Raw genomic sequence first — 15,559 nt, 5'->3', positions numbered from 1 at the left:
TGTTGACCATCAATAGGAATGTTGGTAGAGCAGCAGAGAGAACTTGAAATTGCAGCAATCTTAAGGTCACTGGTTCACACAAGGATAACTTTTTCTGCAGTTGTGCCAAAATGTTGATGTTTGCCTTATGTTTGCCCCAAAGCAATTCATTCCCTGACCTGGAATCGATTCCGTGGTGCAGCAGTCAGAGCATCAAATCCTAACCAATAGACCACCGGGAGAGATCAAAAGCCAGCTTGCAGTGAGGGGGCTTAAGAGCATTCTTCTTTTCTCTATTCCCAAACGCAACTACTTTCAATCTCAGGGGATGTAGTTTAATGGAAGAGAGCCTTTGTTTCAGGTAGGAAGACCGGGTTGAATTCCCACATCTCCACGAAACCACCAAACTCTGCAGATTAATTCATTAAAGGGAACATATGCTTCTGCTGAACTTATGACTATCTAGGTTATGGCGTTAGGAAGCATTTGTCAACCTTCGAAAGCTCAGTTGGTAGAGCGGAGGACTGTAGTTGAAATTGTGCTAATCCTTAGGTAGCTGGTTCAAATCCTGCTCGAAGAATTTGATATTTTCTTGTGGCTTACGCCAACTTTTTGACAGCAGTGCACTTTGACATGTGCTTGACAAACAAATGATCATTGCCTGAGAGCTGAAATCTTCACTTGTTGACCTTCGATAGGAATGTTGGTAGAGCAGCAGAGAGTACTTGAAATTGCAGCAATCTTAAGGTCACTGGTTCACACGAGGATAACTTTTTCTGCAGTTGTGCCAAAATGTTGATGTTTGCCTTATGTTTGCCCAAAAGCAATTCATTCCCTGACCGGGAATCGATTCCGTGGTGCATCAGTCAGAGCATCAAATCCTGACCAATAGACCACCGGGAGAGATCAAAAGCCAGCTTGCAGTGAGGGGGCTTAAGAGCATTCTTCACCCTCCGCTCACTTTTTCTCTATTCCCAAACGCAACTACTTTCAATCTCAGGGCATGTAGTTTAATGGAAGAGAGCCTTTGTTTCAGGTAGGAAGACCGGGTTCAATTCCCACACCTCCACGAAACCACCAAACTCTGCAGTTTAACTTATTAAAGGAAACATATGCTTCTGCTGAACTTCTGACCATCTAGGTGATGGCGTTAGTAAGGATTTGCCAACCTTCGATAGCTCAGTTGGTAGAGCGGAGGACTATATTTGAAATTGTGGTAATCCTTAGGTCGCTGGTTCAAATCCTGCTCGAAGGATTGCATATTTTCTTGTGTCTTACGCCAACTTTTTGACAGCAGTGCACTTTGACATGTGCTTGACAAACAAATGATCATTGCCTGAGAGCTGAAATCTTCACTCTTTGATCTTCGATAGGAATGTTGGTAGAGCAGCAGAGAGTACTTGAAATTGCAGCAATCTTAAGGTCACTGGTTCACACGAGGATAACTTTTTCTGCAGTTGTGCCAAAATGTTGATGTTTGCCTTATGTTTGCCCAAAAGCAATTCCTTCCCTCACCGGGAATCGATTCCGTGGTGCATCAGTCAGAGCATCAAATTCTAACCAATAGACCACCGGGAGAGATCAAAAGCCAGCTTGCAGTGAGGGGGCTTAAGAGCATTCTTCACCCTCCGCTCACTTTTTCTCTATTCCCAAACGCAACTACTTTCAATCTCAGGGGATGTAGTTTAATGGAAGAGAGCCTTTGTTTCAGGTAGGAAGACCGGGTTGAATTCCCACATCTCCACGAAACCACCAAACTCTGCAGATTAATTTATTAAAGGGAACATATGCTTCTGCTGAACTTATGACTATCTAGGTTATGGCGTTAGGAAGCATTTGTCAACCTTTGATAGCTCAGTTGGTAGAGCGGAGGACTGTAGGTGAAATTGTGGTAATCCTTAGGTCGCTGGCTCAAGTCCTGCTCGAAGGATTGCATATTTTCTTGTGGCTTAAGCCAACTTTTTGACAGCAGTGCACTTTGACATGTGCTTGACAAACAAATGATCATTGCCTGAGAGCTGAAATCTTCACTTGTTGACCTTCGATAGGAATGTTGGTAGAGCAGCAGAGAGTACTTGAAATTGCAGCAATGTTAAGGTCACTGGTTCACACGAGAATAACTTTTTCTGCAGTTGTGCCAAAATGTTGATGTTTGCCTTATGTTTGCCCAAAAGCAATTCATTCCCTGACCGGGAATCGATTCCGTGGTGCATCAGTCAGAGCATCAAATCCTAACCAATAGACCACCGGGAGAGATCAAAAGCCAGCTTGCAGTGAGGGGGCTTAAGAGCATTCTTCACCCTCCGCTCACTTTTTCTCTATTCCCAAACGCAACTACTTTCAATCTCAGGGGATGTAGTTTAATGGAAGAGAGCCTTTGTTTCAGGTAGGAAGACCGGGTTCAATTCCCACACCTCCACGAAACCACCAAACTCTGCAGTTTAACTTATTAAAGGGAACATATGCTTCTGCTGAACTTCTGACCATCTAGGTGATGGCGTTAGGAAGCAGTTGTCAACCTTCGATAGCTCAGTTGGTAGAGCGGAGGACTGTAGTTGAAATTGTGGTAATCCTTAGGTAGCTGGTTCAAATCCTGCTCGAAGGATTGCATATTTTCTTGTGTCTTACGCCAACTTTTTGACAGCAGTACACTTTGACATGTGCTTGACAAACAAATGATCTTTCCCTGAGAGCAGAAATCTTCACTTGTTGACCATCAATAGGAATGTTGGTAGAGCAGCAGAGAGAACTTGAAATTGCAGCAATCTTAAGGTCACTGGTTCACACAAGGATAACTTTTTCTGCAGTTGTGCCAAAATGTTGATGTTTGCCTTATGTTTGCCCCAAAGCAATTCATTCCCTGACCTGGAATCGATTCCGTGGTGCAGCAGTCAGAGCATCAAATCCTAACCAATAGAACACCGGGAGAGATCAAAAGCCAGCTTGCAGTGAGGGGGCTTAAGAGCATTCTTCTTTTCTCTATTCCCAAACGCAACTACTTTCAATCTCAGGGGATGTAGTTTAATGGAAGAGAGCCTTTGTTTCAGGTAGGAAGACCGGGTTGAATTCCCACATCTCCACGAAACCACCAAACTCTGCAGATTAATTCATTAAAGGGAACATATGCTTCTGCTGAACTTATGACTATCTAGGTTATGGCGTTAGGAAGCATTTGTCAACCTTCGAAAGCTCAGTTGGTAGAGCGGAGGACTGTAGTTGAAATTGTGGTAATCCTTAGGTAGCTGGTTCAAATCCTGCTCGAAGAATTTGATATTTTCTTGTGGCTTACGCCAACTTTTTGACAGCAGTGCACTTTGACATGTGCTTGACAAACAAATGATCATTGCCTGAGAGCTGAAATCTTCACTTGTTGACCTTCGATAGGAATGTTGGTAGAGCAGCAGAGAGTACTTGAAATTGCAGCAATCTTAAGGTCACTGGTTCACACGAGGATAACTTTTTCTGCAGTTGTGCCAAAATGTTGATGTTTGCCTTATGTTTGCCCAAAAGCAATTCATTCCCTGACCGGGAATCGATTCCGTGGTGCATCAGTCAGAGCATCAAATCCTGACCAATAGACCACCGGGAGAGATCAAAAGCCAGCTTGCAGTGAGGGGGCTTAAGAGCATTCTTCACCCTCCGCTCACTTTTTCTCTATTCCCAAACGCAACTACTTTCAATCTCAGGGCATGTAGTTTAATGGAAGAGAGCCTTTGTTTCAGGTAGGAAGACCGGGTTCAATTCCCACACCTCCACGAAACCACCAAACTCTGCAGTTTAACTTATTAAAGGAAACATATGCTTCTGCTGAACTTCTGACCATCTAGGTGATGGCGTTAGTAAGCATTTGCCAACCTTCGATAGCTCAGTTGGTAGAGCGGAGGACTATATTTGAAATTGTGGTAATCCTTAGGTCGCTGGTTCAAATCCTGCTCGAAGGATTGCATATTTTCTTGTGTCTTACGCCAACTTTTTGACAGCAGTGCACTTTGACATGTGCTTGACAAACAAATGATCATTGCCTGAGAGCTGAAATCTTCACTCTTTGATCTTCGATAGGAATGTTGGTAGAGCAGCAGAGAGTACTTGAAATTGCAGCAATCTTAAGGTCACTGGTTCACACGAGGATAACTTTTTCTGCAGTTGTGCCAAAATGTTGATGTTTGCCTTATGTTTGCCCAAAAGCAATTCCTTCCCTCACCGGGAATCGATTCCGTGGTGCATCAGTCAGAGCATCAAATTCTAACCAATAGACCACCGGGAGAGATCAAAAGCCAGCTTGCAGTGAGGGGGCTTAAGAGCATTCTTCACCCTCCGCTCACTTTTTCTCTATTCCCAAACGCAACTACTTTCAATCTCAGGGGATGTAGTTTAATGGAAGAGAGCCTTTGTTTCAGGTAGGAAGACCGGGTTGAATTCCCACATCTCCACGAAACCACCAAACTCTGCAGATTAATTTATTAAAGGGAACATATGCTTCTGCTGAACTTATGACTATCTAGGTTATGGCGTTAGGAAGCATTTGTCAACCTTTGATAGCTCAGTTGGTAGAGCGGAGGACTGTAGGTGAAATTGTGGTAATCCTTAGGTCGCTGGCTCAAGTCCTGCTCGAAGGATTGCATATTTTCTTGTGGCTTAAGCCAACTTTTTGACAGCAGTGCACTTTGACATGTGCTTGACAAACAAATGATCATTGCCTGAGAGCTGAAATCTTCACTTGTTGACCTTCGATAGGAATGTTGGTAGAGCAGCAGAGAGTACTTGAAATTGCAGCAATCTTAAGGTCACTGGTTCACACGAGGATAACTTTTTCTGCAGTTGTGCCAAAATGTTGATGTTTGCCTTATGTTTGCCCAAAAGCAATTCATTCCCTGACCGGGAATCGATTCCGTGGTGCATCAGTCAGAGCATCAAATCCTAACCAATAGACCACCGGGAGAGATCAAAAGCCAGCTTGCAGTGAGGGGGCTTAAGAGCATTCTTCACCCTCCGCTCACTTTTTCTCTATTCCCAAACGCAACTACTTTCAATCTCAGGGGATGTAGTTTAATGGAAGAGAGCCTTTATTTCAGGTAGGAAGACTGGGTTGAATTCCCACATCTCCACGAAACCACCAAACTCTGCAGTTTAACTTATTAAAGGGAACATATGCTTCTGCTGAACTTCTGACCATCTAGGTGATGGCGTTAGGAAGCAGTTGTCAACCTTCGATAGCTCAGTTGGTAGAGCGGAGGACTGTAGTTGAAATTGTGGCAATCCTTAGGTAGCTGGTTCAAATCCTGCTCGAAGGATTGCATATTTTCTTGTGTCTTACGCCAACTTTTTGACAGCAGTACACTTTGACATGTGCTTGACAAACAAATGATCTTTCCCTGAGAGCAGAAATCTTCACTTGTTGACCATCAATAGGAATGTTGGTAGAGCAGCAGAGAGAACTTGAAATTGCAGCAATCTTAAGGTCACTGGTTCACACGAGGATAACTTTTTCTGCAGTTGTGCCAAAATGTTGATGTTTGCCTTATGTTTGCCCAAAAGCAATTCATTCCCTGACCGGGAATCGATTCCGTGGTGCATCAGTCAGAGCATCAAATCCTAACCAATAGACCACCGGGAGAGATCAAAAGCCAGCTTGCAGTGAGGGGGCTTAAGAGCATTCTTCACCCTCCGCTCACTTTTTCTCTATTCCCAAACGCAACTACTTTCAATCTCAGGGGATGTAGTTTAATGGAAGAGAGCCTTTGTTTCAGGTAGGAAGACCGGGTTGAATTCCCACATCTCCACGAAACCACCAAACTCTGCAGATTAATTTATTAAAGGGAACATATGCTTCTGCTGAACTTCTGACCATCTAGGTGATGGCGTTAGGAAGCATTTCTCAACCTTCGATAGCTCAGTTGGTAGAGCGGAGGACTGTAGGTGAAATTGTGGTAATCCTTAGGTCGCTGGTTCAAATCCTGCTCGAAGGATTGCATATTTTCTTGTGGCTTAAGCCAACTTTTTGACAGCAGTGCGCTTTGACATGTGCTTGACAAACAAATGATCATTGCCTGAGAGCTGAAATCTTCACTTGTTGACCTTCGATAGGAATGTTGGTAGAGCAGCAGAGAGTACTTGAAATTGCAGCAATCTTAAGGTCACTGGTTCACACGAGGATAACTTTTTCTGCAGTTGTGCCAAAATGTTGATGTTTGCCTTATGTTTGCCCAAAAGCAATTAATTCCCTGACCGGGAATCGATTCCGTGGTGCATCAGTCAGAGCATCAAATCCTAACCAATAGACCACCGGGAGAGATCAAAAGCCAGCTTGCAGTGAGGGGGCTTAAGAGCATTCTTCACCCTCCACTCACTTTTTCTCTATTCCCAAACGCAACTACTTTCAATCTCAGGGGATGTAGTTTAATGGAAGAGAGCCTTTGTTTCAGGTAGGAAGACCGGGTTGAATTCCCACATCTCCACGAAACCACCAAACTCTGCAGATTAATTTATTAAAGGGAACATATGCTTCTGCTGAACTTATGACTATCTAGGTTATGGCGTTAGGAAGCATTTGTCAACCTTCGATAGCTCAATTGGTAGAGCGGAGGACTGTAGGTGAAATTGTGGTAATCCTTAGGTTGCTGGTTCAAATCCTGCTCGAAGGATTGCATATTTTCTTGTGGCTTAAGCCAACTTTTTGACAGCAGTGCACTTTGACATGTGCTTGACAAACAAATTATCATTGCCTGAGAGCTGAAATCTTCACTTGTTGACCTTCGATAGGAATGTTGGTAGAGCAGCAGAGAGTACTTGAAATTGCAGCAATCTTAAGGTCACTGGTTCACACGAGGATAACTTTTTCTGCAGTTGTGCCAAAATGTTGATGTTTGCCTTATGTTTGCCCAAAAGCAATTCATTCCCTGACCGGGAATCAATTCCGTGGTGCATCAGTCAGAGCATCAAATCCTAACCAATAGACCACCGGGAGAGATCAAAAGCCAGCTTGCAGTGAGGGGGCTTAAGAGCATTCTTCACCCTCCGCTCACTTTTCTCTATTCCCAAACGCAACTACTTTCAATCTCAGGGGATGTAGTTTAATGGAAGAGAGCCTTTGTTTCAGGTAGGAAGACCGCGTTGAATTCCCACATCTCCACGAAACCACCAAACTCTGCAGATTAATTCATTAAAGGGAACATATGCTTCTGCTGAACTGATGACTATCTAGGTTATGGCGTTAGGAAGCATTTGTCAACCTTCAATAGTTCAGTTGGTAGAGCGGAGGACTGTAGCTGAAATTGTGGTAATCTTTAGGTCGCTGGTTCAAATCCTTCTCTAAGGATTGCATATTTTCTTGTGGCTTACGCCAACTTTTTGACAGCAGTGCACTTTGACATGTGCTTGACAAACAAATGATCATTGCCTGAGAGCTGAAATCTTCACTTGTTGACCTTCGATAGGAATGTTGTTAGAGCAGCAGAGAGTACTTGAAATTGCAGCAATCTTAAGGTCACTGGTTCACAAGAGGATAACTTTTTCTGCAGTTGTGCCAAAATGTTGATGTTTGCCTTATGTTTGCCCAAAAGCAATTCATTCCCTGACCGGGAATCGATTCCGTGGTGCATCAGTCAGAGCATCAAATCCTAACCAATAGACCACCGGGAGAGATCAAAAGCCAGCTTGCAGTGAGGGGGCTTAAGAGCATTCTTCACCCTCCGCTCACTTTTTCTCTATTCCCAAACGCAACTACTTTCAATCTCAGGGGATGTAGTTTAATGGAAGATAGCCTTTGTTTCAGGTAGGAACACCGGGTTGAATTCCCACATCTCCACGAAACCACAAAACTCTGCAGATTAATTTATTAAAGGGAACATATGCTTCTGCTGAACTTATGACTATCTAGGTTATGGCGTTAGGAAACATTTGTCAACCTTCGATAGCTTAGTTGGTAGAGCGGAGGACTGTAGCTGAAATTGTGGTAATCCTTAGGTAGCTGGTTCAAATCCTGCTCGAAGGATTGCATATTTTCTTGTGGCTTACGCCAACTTTTTGACAGCAGTGCACTTTGACATGTGCTTGACAAACAAATGATCATTGCCTGAGAGCTGAAATCTTCACTTGTTGACCTTCGATAGGAATGTTGGTAGAGCAGCAGAGAGTACTTGAAATTGCAGCAATCTTAAGGTCACTGGTTCACACGAGGATAACATTTTCTGCAGTTGTGCCAAAATGTTGATGTTTGCCTTATGTTTGCCCAAAAGCAATTAATTCCCTGACCGGGAATCAATTCCGTGGTGCATCAGTCAGAGCATCAAATCCTAACCAATAGACCACCGGGAGAGATCAAAAGCCAGCTTGCAGTGAGGGGGCTTAAGAGCATTCTTCACCCTCCACTCACTTTTTCTCTATTCCCAAACGCAACTACTTTCAATCTCAGGGGATGTAGTTTAATGGAAGAGAGCCTTTGTTTCAGGTAGGAAGACCGGGTTGAATTCCCACATCTCCACGAAACCACCAAACTCTGCAGATTAATTTATTAAAGGGAACATATGCTTCTGCTGAACTTATGACTATCTAGGTTATGGCGTTAGGAAGCATTTGTCAACCTTCGATAGCTCAGTTGGTAGAGCGGAGGACTGTAGGAGAAATTGTGGTAATCCTTAGGTCGCTGGTTCAAATCCTGCTCGAAGGATTGCATATTTTCTTGTGGCTTAAGCCAACTTTTTGACAGCAGTGCACTTTGACATGTGCTTGACAAACAAATGATCATTGCCTGAGAGCTGAAATCTTCACTTGTTGACCTTCGATAGGAATGTTGTTAGAGCAGCAGAGAGTACTTGAAATTGCAGCAATCTTAAGGTCACTGGTTCACAAGAGGATAACTTTTTCTGCAGTTGTGCCAAAATGTTGATGTTTGCCTTATGTTTGCCCAAAAGCAATTCATTCCCTGACCGGGAATCGATTCCGTGGTGCATCAGTCTGAGCATCAAATCCTAACCAATAGACCACCGGGAGAGATCAAAAGCCAGCTTGCAGTGAGGGGGCTTAAGAGCATTCTTCACCCTCTGCTCACTTTTTCTCTATTCCCAAACGCAACTACTTTCAATCTCAGGGGATGTAGTTTAATGGAAGATAGCCTTTGTTTCAGGTAGGAAGACCGGGTTGAATTCCCACATCTCCACGAAACCACAAAACTCTGCAGATTAATTTATTAAAGGGAACATATGCTTCTGCTAAACTTATGACTATCTAGGTTATGGCGTTAGGAAGCATTTGTCAACCTTCGATAGCTTAGTTGGTAGAGCGGAGGACTGTAGCTGAAATTGTGGTAATCCTTAGGTCGCTGGTTCAAATCCTGCTCGAAGGATTGCATATTTTCTTGTGGCTTACGCCAACTTTTTGACAGCAGTGCACTTTGACATGTGCTTGACAAACAAATGATCATTGCCTGAGAGCTGAAATCTTCACTTGTTGACCTTCGATAGGAATGTTGGTAGAGCAGCAGAGAGTACTTGAAATTGCAGCAATCTTAAGGTCACTGGTTCACACGAGGATAACTTTTTCTGCAGTTGTGCCAAAATGTTGATGTTTGCCTTATGTTTGCCCAAAAGCAATTCATTCCCTGACCGGGAATCAATTCTGTGGTGCATCAGTCAGAGCATCAAATCCTAACCAATAGACCACCGGGAGAGATCAAAAGCCAGCTTGCAGTGAGGGGGCTTAAGAGCATTCTTCACCCTCCGCTCACTTTTTCTCTATTCCCAAACGCAACTACTTTCAATCTCAGGGGATGTAGTTTAATGGAAGAGAGCCTTTGTTTCAGGTAGGAAGACCGCGTTGAATTCCCACATCTCCACGAAACCACCAAACTCTGCAGATTAATTCATTAAAGGGAACATATGCTTCTGCTGAACTGATGACTATCTAGGTTATGGCGTTAGGAAGCATTTGTCAACCTTCAATAGTTCAGTTGGTAGAGCGGAGGACTGTAGCTGAAATTATGGTAATCCTTAGGTCGCTGGTTCAAATCCTGCTCTAAGGATTGCATATTTTCTTGTGGCTTACGCCAACTTTTTGACAGCAGTGCACTTTGACATGTGCTTGACAAACAAATGATCATTGCCTGAGAGCTGAAATCTTCACTTGTTGACCTTCGATAGGAATGTTGGTAGAGCAGCAGAGAGTACTTGAAAGTGCAGCAATCTTAAGGTCACTGGTTCACACGAGGATAACTTTTTCTGCAGTTGTGCCAAAATGTTGATGTTTGCCATATTTTTGCCCAAAAGCAATTCATTCCCTGACCGGGAATCGATTCCGTGGTGCATCAGTCAGAGCATCAAATCCTAACCAATAGACCGCCGGGAGAGATCAAAAGCCAGCTTGCAGTGAGGGGGCTTAAGAGCATTCTTCACCCTCCGCTCACTTTTTCTCTATTCCCAAACGCAACTACTTTCAATCTCAGGGGATGTAGTTTAATGGAAGAGAGCCTTTGTTTCAGGTAGGGAGACCGGGTTGAATTCCCACATCTCCACGAAACCACAAAACTCTGCAGATTAATTTATTAATGGGAACATATGCTTCTGCTGAATTTATGACTATCTAGGTTATGGCGTTAGGAAGCATTTGTCAACCTTCGATAGCTCAGTTGGTAGAGCGGAGGACTGTAGCTGAAATTGTGGTAATCCTTAGGTCGCTGGTTCAAATCCTGCTCGAAGGATTGCATATTTTCTTGTGGCTTACGCCAACTTTTTGACAGCAGTGCACTTTGACATGTGCTTGACAAACAAATGATCATTGCCTGAGAGCTGAAATCTTCACTTGTTGACCTTCGATAGGAATGTTGGTAGAGCAGCAGAGAGTACTTGAAATTGCAGCAATCTTAAGGTCACTGGTTCACACGAGGATAACTTTTTCTGCAGTTGTGCCAAAATGTTGATGTTTGCCTTATGTTTGCCCAAAAGCAATTCATTCCCTGACCGGGAATCAATTCCGTGGTGCATCAGTCAGAGCATCAAATCCTAACCAATAGACCACCGGGAGAGATCAAAAGCCAGCTTGCAGTGAGGGGGCTTAAGAGCATTCTTCACCCTCCGCTCACTTTTCGCTATTCCCAAACGCAACTACTTTCAATCTCAGGGGATGTAGTTTAATGGAAGAGACCCTTTGTTTCAGGTAGGAAGACCGCGTTGAATTCCCACATCTCCACGAAACCACCAAACTCTGCAGATTAATTCATTAAAGGGAACATATGCTTCTGCTGAACTGATGACTATCTAGGTTATGGCGTTAGGAAGCATTTGTCAACCTTCAATAGTTCAGTTGGTAGAGCGGAGGACTGTAGCTGAAATTGTGGTAATCCTTAGGTCGCTGGTTCAAATCCTTCTCTAAGGATTGCATATTTTCTTGTGGCTTACGCCAACTTTTTGACAGCAGTGCACTTTGACATGTGCTTGACAAACAAATTATCATTGCCTGAGAGCTGAAATCTTCACTTGTTGACCTTCGATAGGAATGTTGGTAGAGCAGCAGAGAGTACTTGAAATTGCAGCAATCTTAAGGTCACTGGTTCACACGAGGATAACTTTTTCTGCAGTTGTGCCAAAATGTTGATGTTTGCCTTATGTTTGCCCAAAAGCAATTCATTCCCTGACCGGGAATCAATTCCGTGGTGCATCAGTCAGAGCATCAAATCCTAACCAATAGACCACCGGGAGAGATCAAAAGCCAGCTTGCAGTGAGGGGGCTTAAGAGCATTCTTCACCCTCCGCTCACTTTTTCTCTATTCCCAAACGCAACTACTTTCAATCTCAGGGGATGTAGTTTAATGGAAGAGAGCCTTTGTTTCAGGTAGGAAGACCGCGTTGAATTCCCACATCTCCACGAAACCACCAAACTCTGCAGATTAATTCATTAAAGGGAACATATGCTTCTGCTGAACTGATGACTATCTAGGTTATGGCGTTAGGAAGCATTTGTCAACCTTCAATAGTTCAGTTGGTAGAGCGGAGGACTGTAGCTGAAATTGTGGTAATCCTTAGGTCGCTGGTTCAAATCCTGCTCTAAGGATTGCATATTTTCTTGTGGCTTACGCCAACTTTTTGACAGCAGTGCACTTTGACATGTGCTTGACAAACAAATGATCATTGCCTGAGAGCTGAAATCTTCACTTGTTGACCTTCGATAGGAATGTTGGTAGAGCAGCAGAGAGTACTTGAAATTGCAGCAATCTTAAGGTCGCTGGTTCACAAGAGGATAACTTTTTCTGCAGTTGTGCCAAAATGTTGATGTTTGCCTTATATTTGCCCAAAAGCAATTAATTCCCTGACCGGGAATCGATTCCATGGTGCATCAGTCAGAGCATCAAATCCTAACCAATAGACCACCGGGAGAGATCAAAAGCCAGCTTGCAGTGAGGGGGCTTAAGAGCATTCTTCACCCTCCGCTCACTTTTTCTCTATTCCCAAACGCAACTACTTTCAATCTCAGGGGATGTAGTTTAATGGAAGAGAGCCTTTGTTTCAGGTAGGAAGACCGGGTTGAATTCCCACATCTCCACGAAACCACCAAACTCTGCAGATTAATTTATTAAAGGGAACATATGCTTCTGCTGAACTTATGACTATCTAGGTTATGGCGTTAGGAAGCATTTGTCAACCTTCGATAGTTCAGTTGGTAGAGCGGAGGACTGTAGCTGAAATTGTGGTAATCCTTAGGTCGCTGGTTCAAATCCTGCTCTAAGGATTGCGTATTTTCTTGTGGCTTACGCCAACTTTTTGACAGCAGTGCACTTTGACATGTGCTTGACAAACAAATGATCATTGCCTGAGAGCTGAAATCTTCACTTGTTGACCTTCGATAGGAATGTTGGTAGAGCAGCAGAGAGTACTTGAAATTGCAGCAATCTTAAGGTCACTGGTTCACACAAGGATTATTTTTTCTGCAGTTGTGCCAAAATGTTGATGTTTGCCTTATGTTTGCTCAAAAGCAATTCATTCCCTGACCGGGAATCGATTCCGTGGTGCATCAGTCAGATCATCAAATCCTAACCAATAGACCACCGGGAGAGATCAAAAGCCAGCTTGCAGTGAGGGGGCTTAAGAGCATTCTTCACACTCCGCTCACTTTTTCTCTATTCCCAAACGCAACTACTTTCAATCTCAGGGGATGTAGTTTAATGGAAGAGAGCCTTTGTTTCAGGTAGGAAGACCGGGTTCAATTCCCACACCTCCACGAAACCACCAAACTCTGCAGTTTTACTTATTAAAGGGAACATATGCTTCTGCTGAACTTATGACTATCTAGGTTATGGCGTTAGGAAGCATTTGTCAACCTTCGATAGCTCAGTTGGTAGAGCGGAGAACTGTAGCTGAAATTGTGGGAATCCTTAGGTTGCTGGTTCAAATCCTGCTAGAAGAATTGCATATTTCCTTGTGGCTTACACCAACTTTTTGACAGCAGTGCACTTTGACATGTGCTTGACAAACAAATGATCATTCCCTGAGAGCTGAAATCTTCACTTGTTGACATTCGATAGGAATGTTGGTAGAGCAGCAGAGAGTACTTGAAATTGCAGCAATCTTTAGGTCACTGGTTCACACGAGGATAACTTTTTCTGCAGTTGTGCCAAGATTTTGATGTTTGCCTTATGTTTGCCCAAAAGCAATTCATTCCCTGACCGGGAATCGATTCCGTGGTGCAGCAGTCAGAGCATCAAATCCTAACCAATAGACCACCGGGAGAGATCAAAAGCCAGCTTGCAGTGAGGGGGCTAAAGAGCATTCTTCACCCTCGGCTCACTTTTTCTCTATTCCCAAACGCAACTACTTGCAATCTCAGGGGATGTAGTTTAATGGAAGAGAGCCTTTGTTTCAGGTAGGAAGACCGGGTTGAATTCCCACATCTCCACGAAACCACCAAACTCTGCAGATTAATTTATTAAAGGGAACATATGCTTCTGCTGAACTTCTGACCATCTAGGTGATGGCGTTAGGAAGCATTTGTCAACCTTCGATAGCTCAGTTGGTAGAGTGGAGGACTGTAGGTGAAATTGTGGTAATACTTAGGCTGCTGGTTCAAATCCTGCTTGAAGGATTGCATATTTTCTTGTGGTTTACGCCAACTTTTTGACAGCAGTGCACTTTGACATGTGCTTGACAAACAAATGATCATTCCCTGAGAGCTGAAATCTTCACTTGTTGACCTTCGATAGGAATGTTGGTAGAGCAGCAGAGAGTACTTGAAATTGCAGCAATCTTAAGGTCACTGGTTCACACAAGGATAACTTTTTCTGCAGTTGTGCCAAGATTTTGATGTTTGCCTTATGTTTGCCCAAAAGCAATTCATTCCCTGACCGGGAATCGATTCCGTGGTGCAGCAGTCAGAGCATCAAATCCTAACCAATAGACCACCGGGAGAGATCAAAAGCCAGCTTGCAGTGAGGGGGCTAAAGAGCATTCTTCACCCTCGGCTCACTTTTTCTCTATTCCCAAAGGCAACTACTTGCAATCTCAGGGGATGTAGTTTAATGGAAGAGAGCCTTTGTTTCAGGTAGGAAGACCGGGTTCAATTCCCACATCTCCACGAAACCACCAAACTCTGCAGATTAATTTATTAAAGGGAACATATGCTTCTGCTGAACTTCTGACCATCTAGGTGATGGCGTTAGGAAGCATTTGTCAACCTTCGATAGCTCAGTTGGTAGAGTGGAGGACTGTAGGTGAAATTGTGGTAATACTTAGGCTGCTGGTTCAAATCCTGCTTGAAGCATTGCATATTTTCTTGTGGTTTACGCCAACTTTTTGACAGCAGTGCACTTTGACATGTGCTTGACAAACAAATGATCATTGCCTGAGAGCTGAAATCTTCACTTGTTGACCTTCGATAGGAATGTTGGTAGAGCAGCAGAGAGTACTTGAAATTGCAGCAATCTTAAGGTCACTGGTTCACACAAGGATAACTTTTTCTGCAGTTGTGCCAAGATTTTGATGTTTGCCTTATGTTTGCCCAAAAGCAATTCATTCCCTGACCGGGAATCGATTCCGTGGTGCAGCAGTCAGAGCATCAAATCCTAACCAATAGACCACCGGGAGAGATCAAAAGCAAGCTTGCAGTGAGGGGGCTAAAGAGCATTCTTCACCCTCGGCTCACTTTTTCTCTATTCCCAAAGGCAACTACTTGCAATCTCAGGGGATGTAGTTTAATGGAAGAGAGCCTTTGTTTCAGGTAGGAAGACCGGGTTGAATTCCCACATCTCCACGAAACCACCAAACTCTGCAGATTAACTTATTAAAGGGAACATATGCTTCTGCTGAACTTCTGACCATCTAGGTGATGGCTTTAGGAAGCATCTGTCAACCTTCGATAGCTCAGTTGGTAGAGTGGAGGACTGTAGGTGAAATTGTGGTAGTACTTAGGCTGCTGGTTCAAGATTTTGATGTTTGCCTTATGTTTGCCCAAAAGCAATTAATTCCCTGACCGGGAATCGATTCCGTGGTGCAGCAGTCAGAGCATCAAATCCTAACCAATAGACCACTGGGAGAGATCAAAAGCCAGCTTGTAGTGAGGGGGCTAAACAGCATTCTTCACCCTCGGCTCACTCTTTCTCTAT

At 43.7% G+C, this 15,559-nt stretch overlaps 5 non-coding genes across 5 annotated transcripts; all 5 read left to right on the top strand.

The window, feature by feature from the left end:
- Positions 1-1,147: 1,147 nt before the first annotated feature.
- Positions 1,148-1,234, top strand: trnay-aua (transfer RNA tyrosine (anticodon AUA)). Its single transcript is given in 2 exon segments — positions 1,148-1,184; positions 1,199-1,234. It is a non-coding gene; the product is annotated as a tRNA-Tyr (tRNA).
- A 2,599-nt stretch (positions 1,235-3,833) lies between these two features.
- Positions 3,834-3,920, top strand: trnay-aua (transfer RNA tyrosine (anticodon AUA)). Its single transcript is given in 2 exon segments — positions 3,834-3,870; positions 3,885-3,920. It is a non-coding gene; the product is annotated as a tRNA-Tyr (tRNA).
- A 1,938-nt stretch (positions 3,921-5,858) lies between these two features.
- trnay-gua (transfer RNA tyrosine (anticodon GUA)) lies at positions 5,859-5,945 on the top strand. Its single transcript is given in 2 exon segments — positions 5,859-5,895; positions 5,910-5,945. It is a non-coding gene; the product is annotated as a tRNA-Tyr (tRNA).
- Positions 5,946-8,557: 2,612 nt separating this feature from the next.
- trnay-gua (transfer RNA tyrosine (anticodon GUA)) lies at positions 8,558-8,644 on the top strand. Its single transcript is given in 2 exon segments — positions 8,558-8,594; positions 8,609-8,644. It is a non-coding gene; the product is annotated as a tRNA-Tyr (tRNA).
- A 1,938-nt stretch (positions 8,645-10,582) lies between these two features.
- trnay-gua (transfer RNA tyrosine (anticodon GUA)) lies at positions 10,583-10,669 on the top strand. Its single transcript is given in 2 exon segments — positions 10,583-10,619; positions 10,634-10,669. It is a non-coding gene; the product is annotated as a tRNA-Tyr (tRNA).
- Positions 10,670-15,559: the final 4,890 nt, after the last annotated feature.

Source organism: Oncorhynchus clarkii, chromosome 21 (genome assembly GCF_045791955.1).
Source record: "Oncorhynchus clarkii lewisi isolate Uvic-CL-2024 chromosome 21, UVic_Ocla_1.0, whole genome shotgun sequence".
NCBI lineage: Eukaryota > Metazoa > Chordata > Actinopteri > Salmoniformes > Salmonidae > Oncorhynchus > Oncorhynchus clarkii.
The sequence above is the reverse complement of the archived record's forward strand: the minus strand, read 5'-3'. Positions and strand labels throughout refer to the sequence as shown.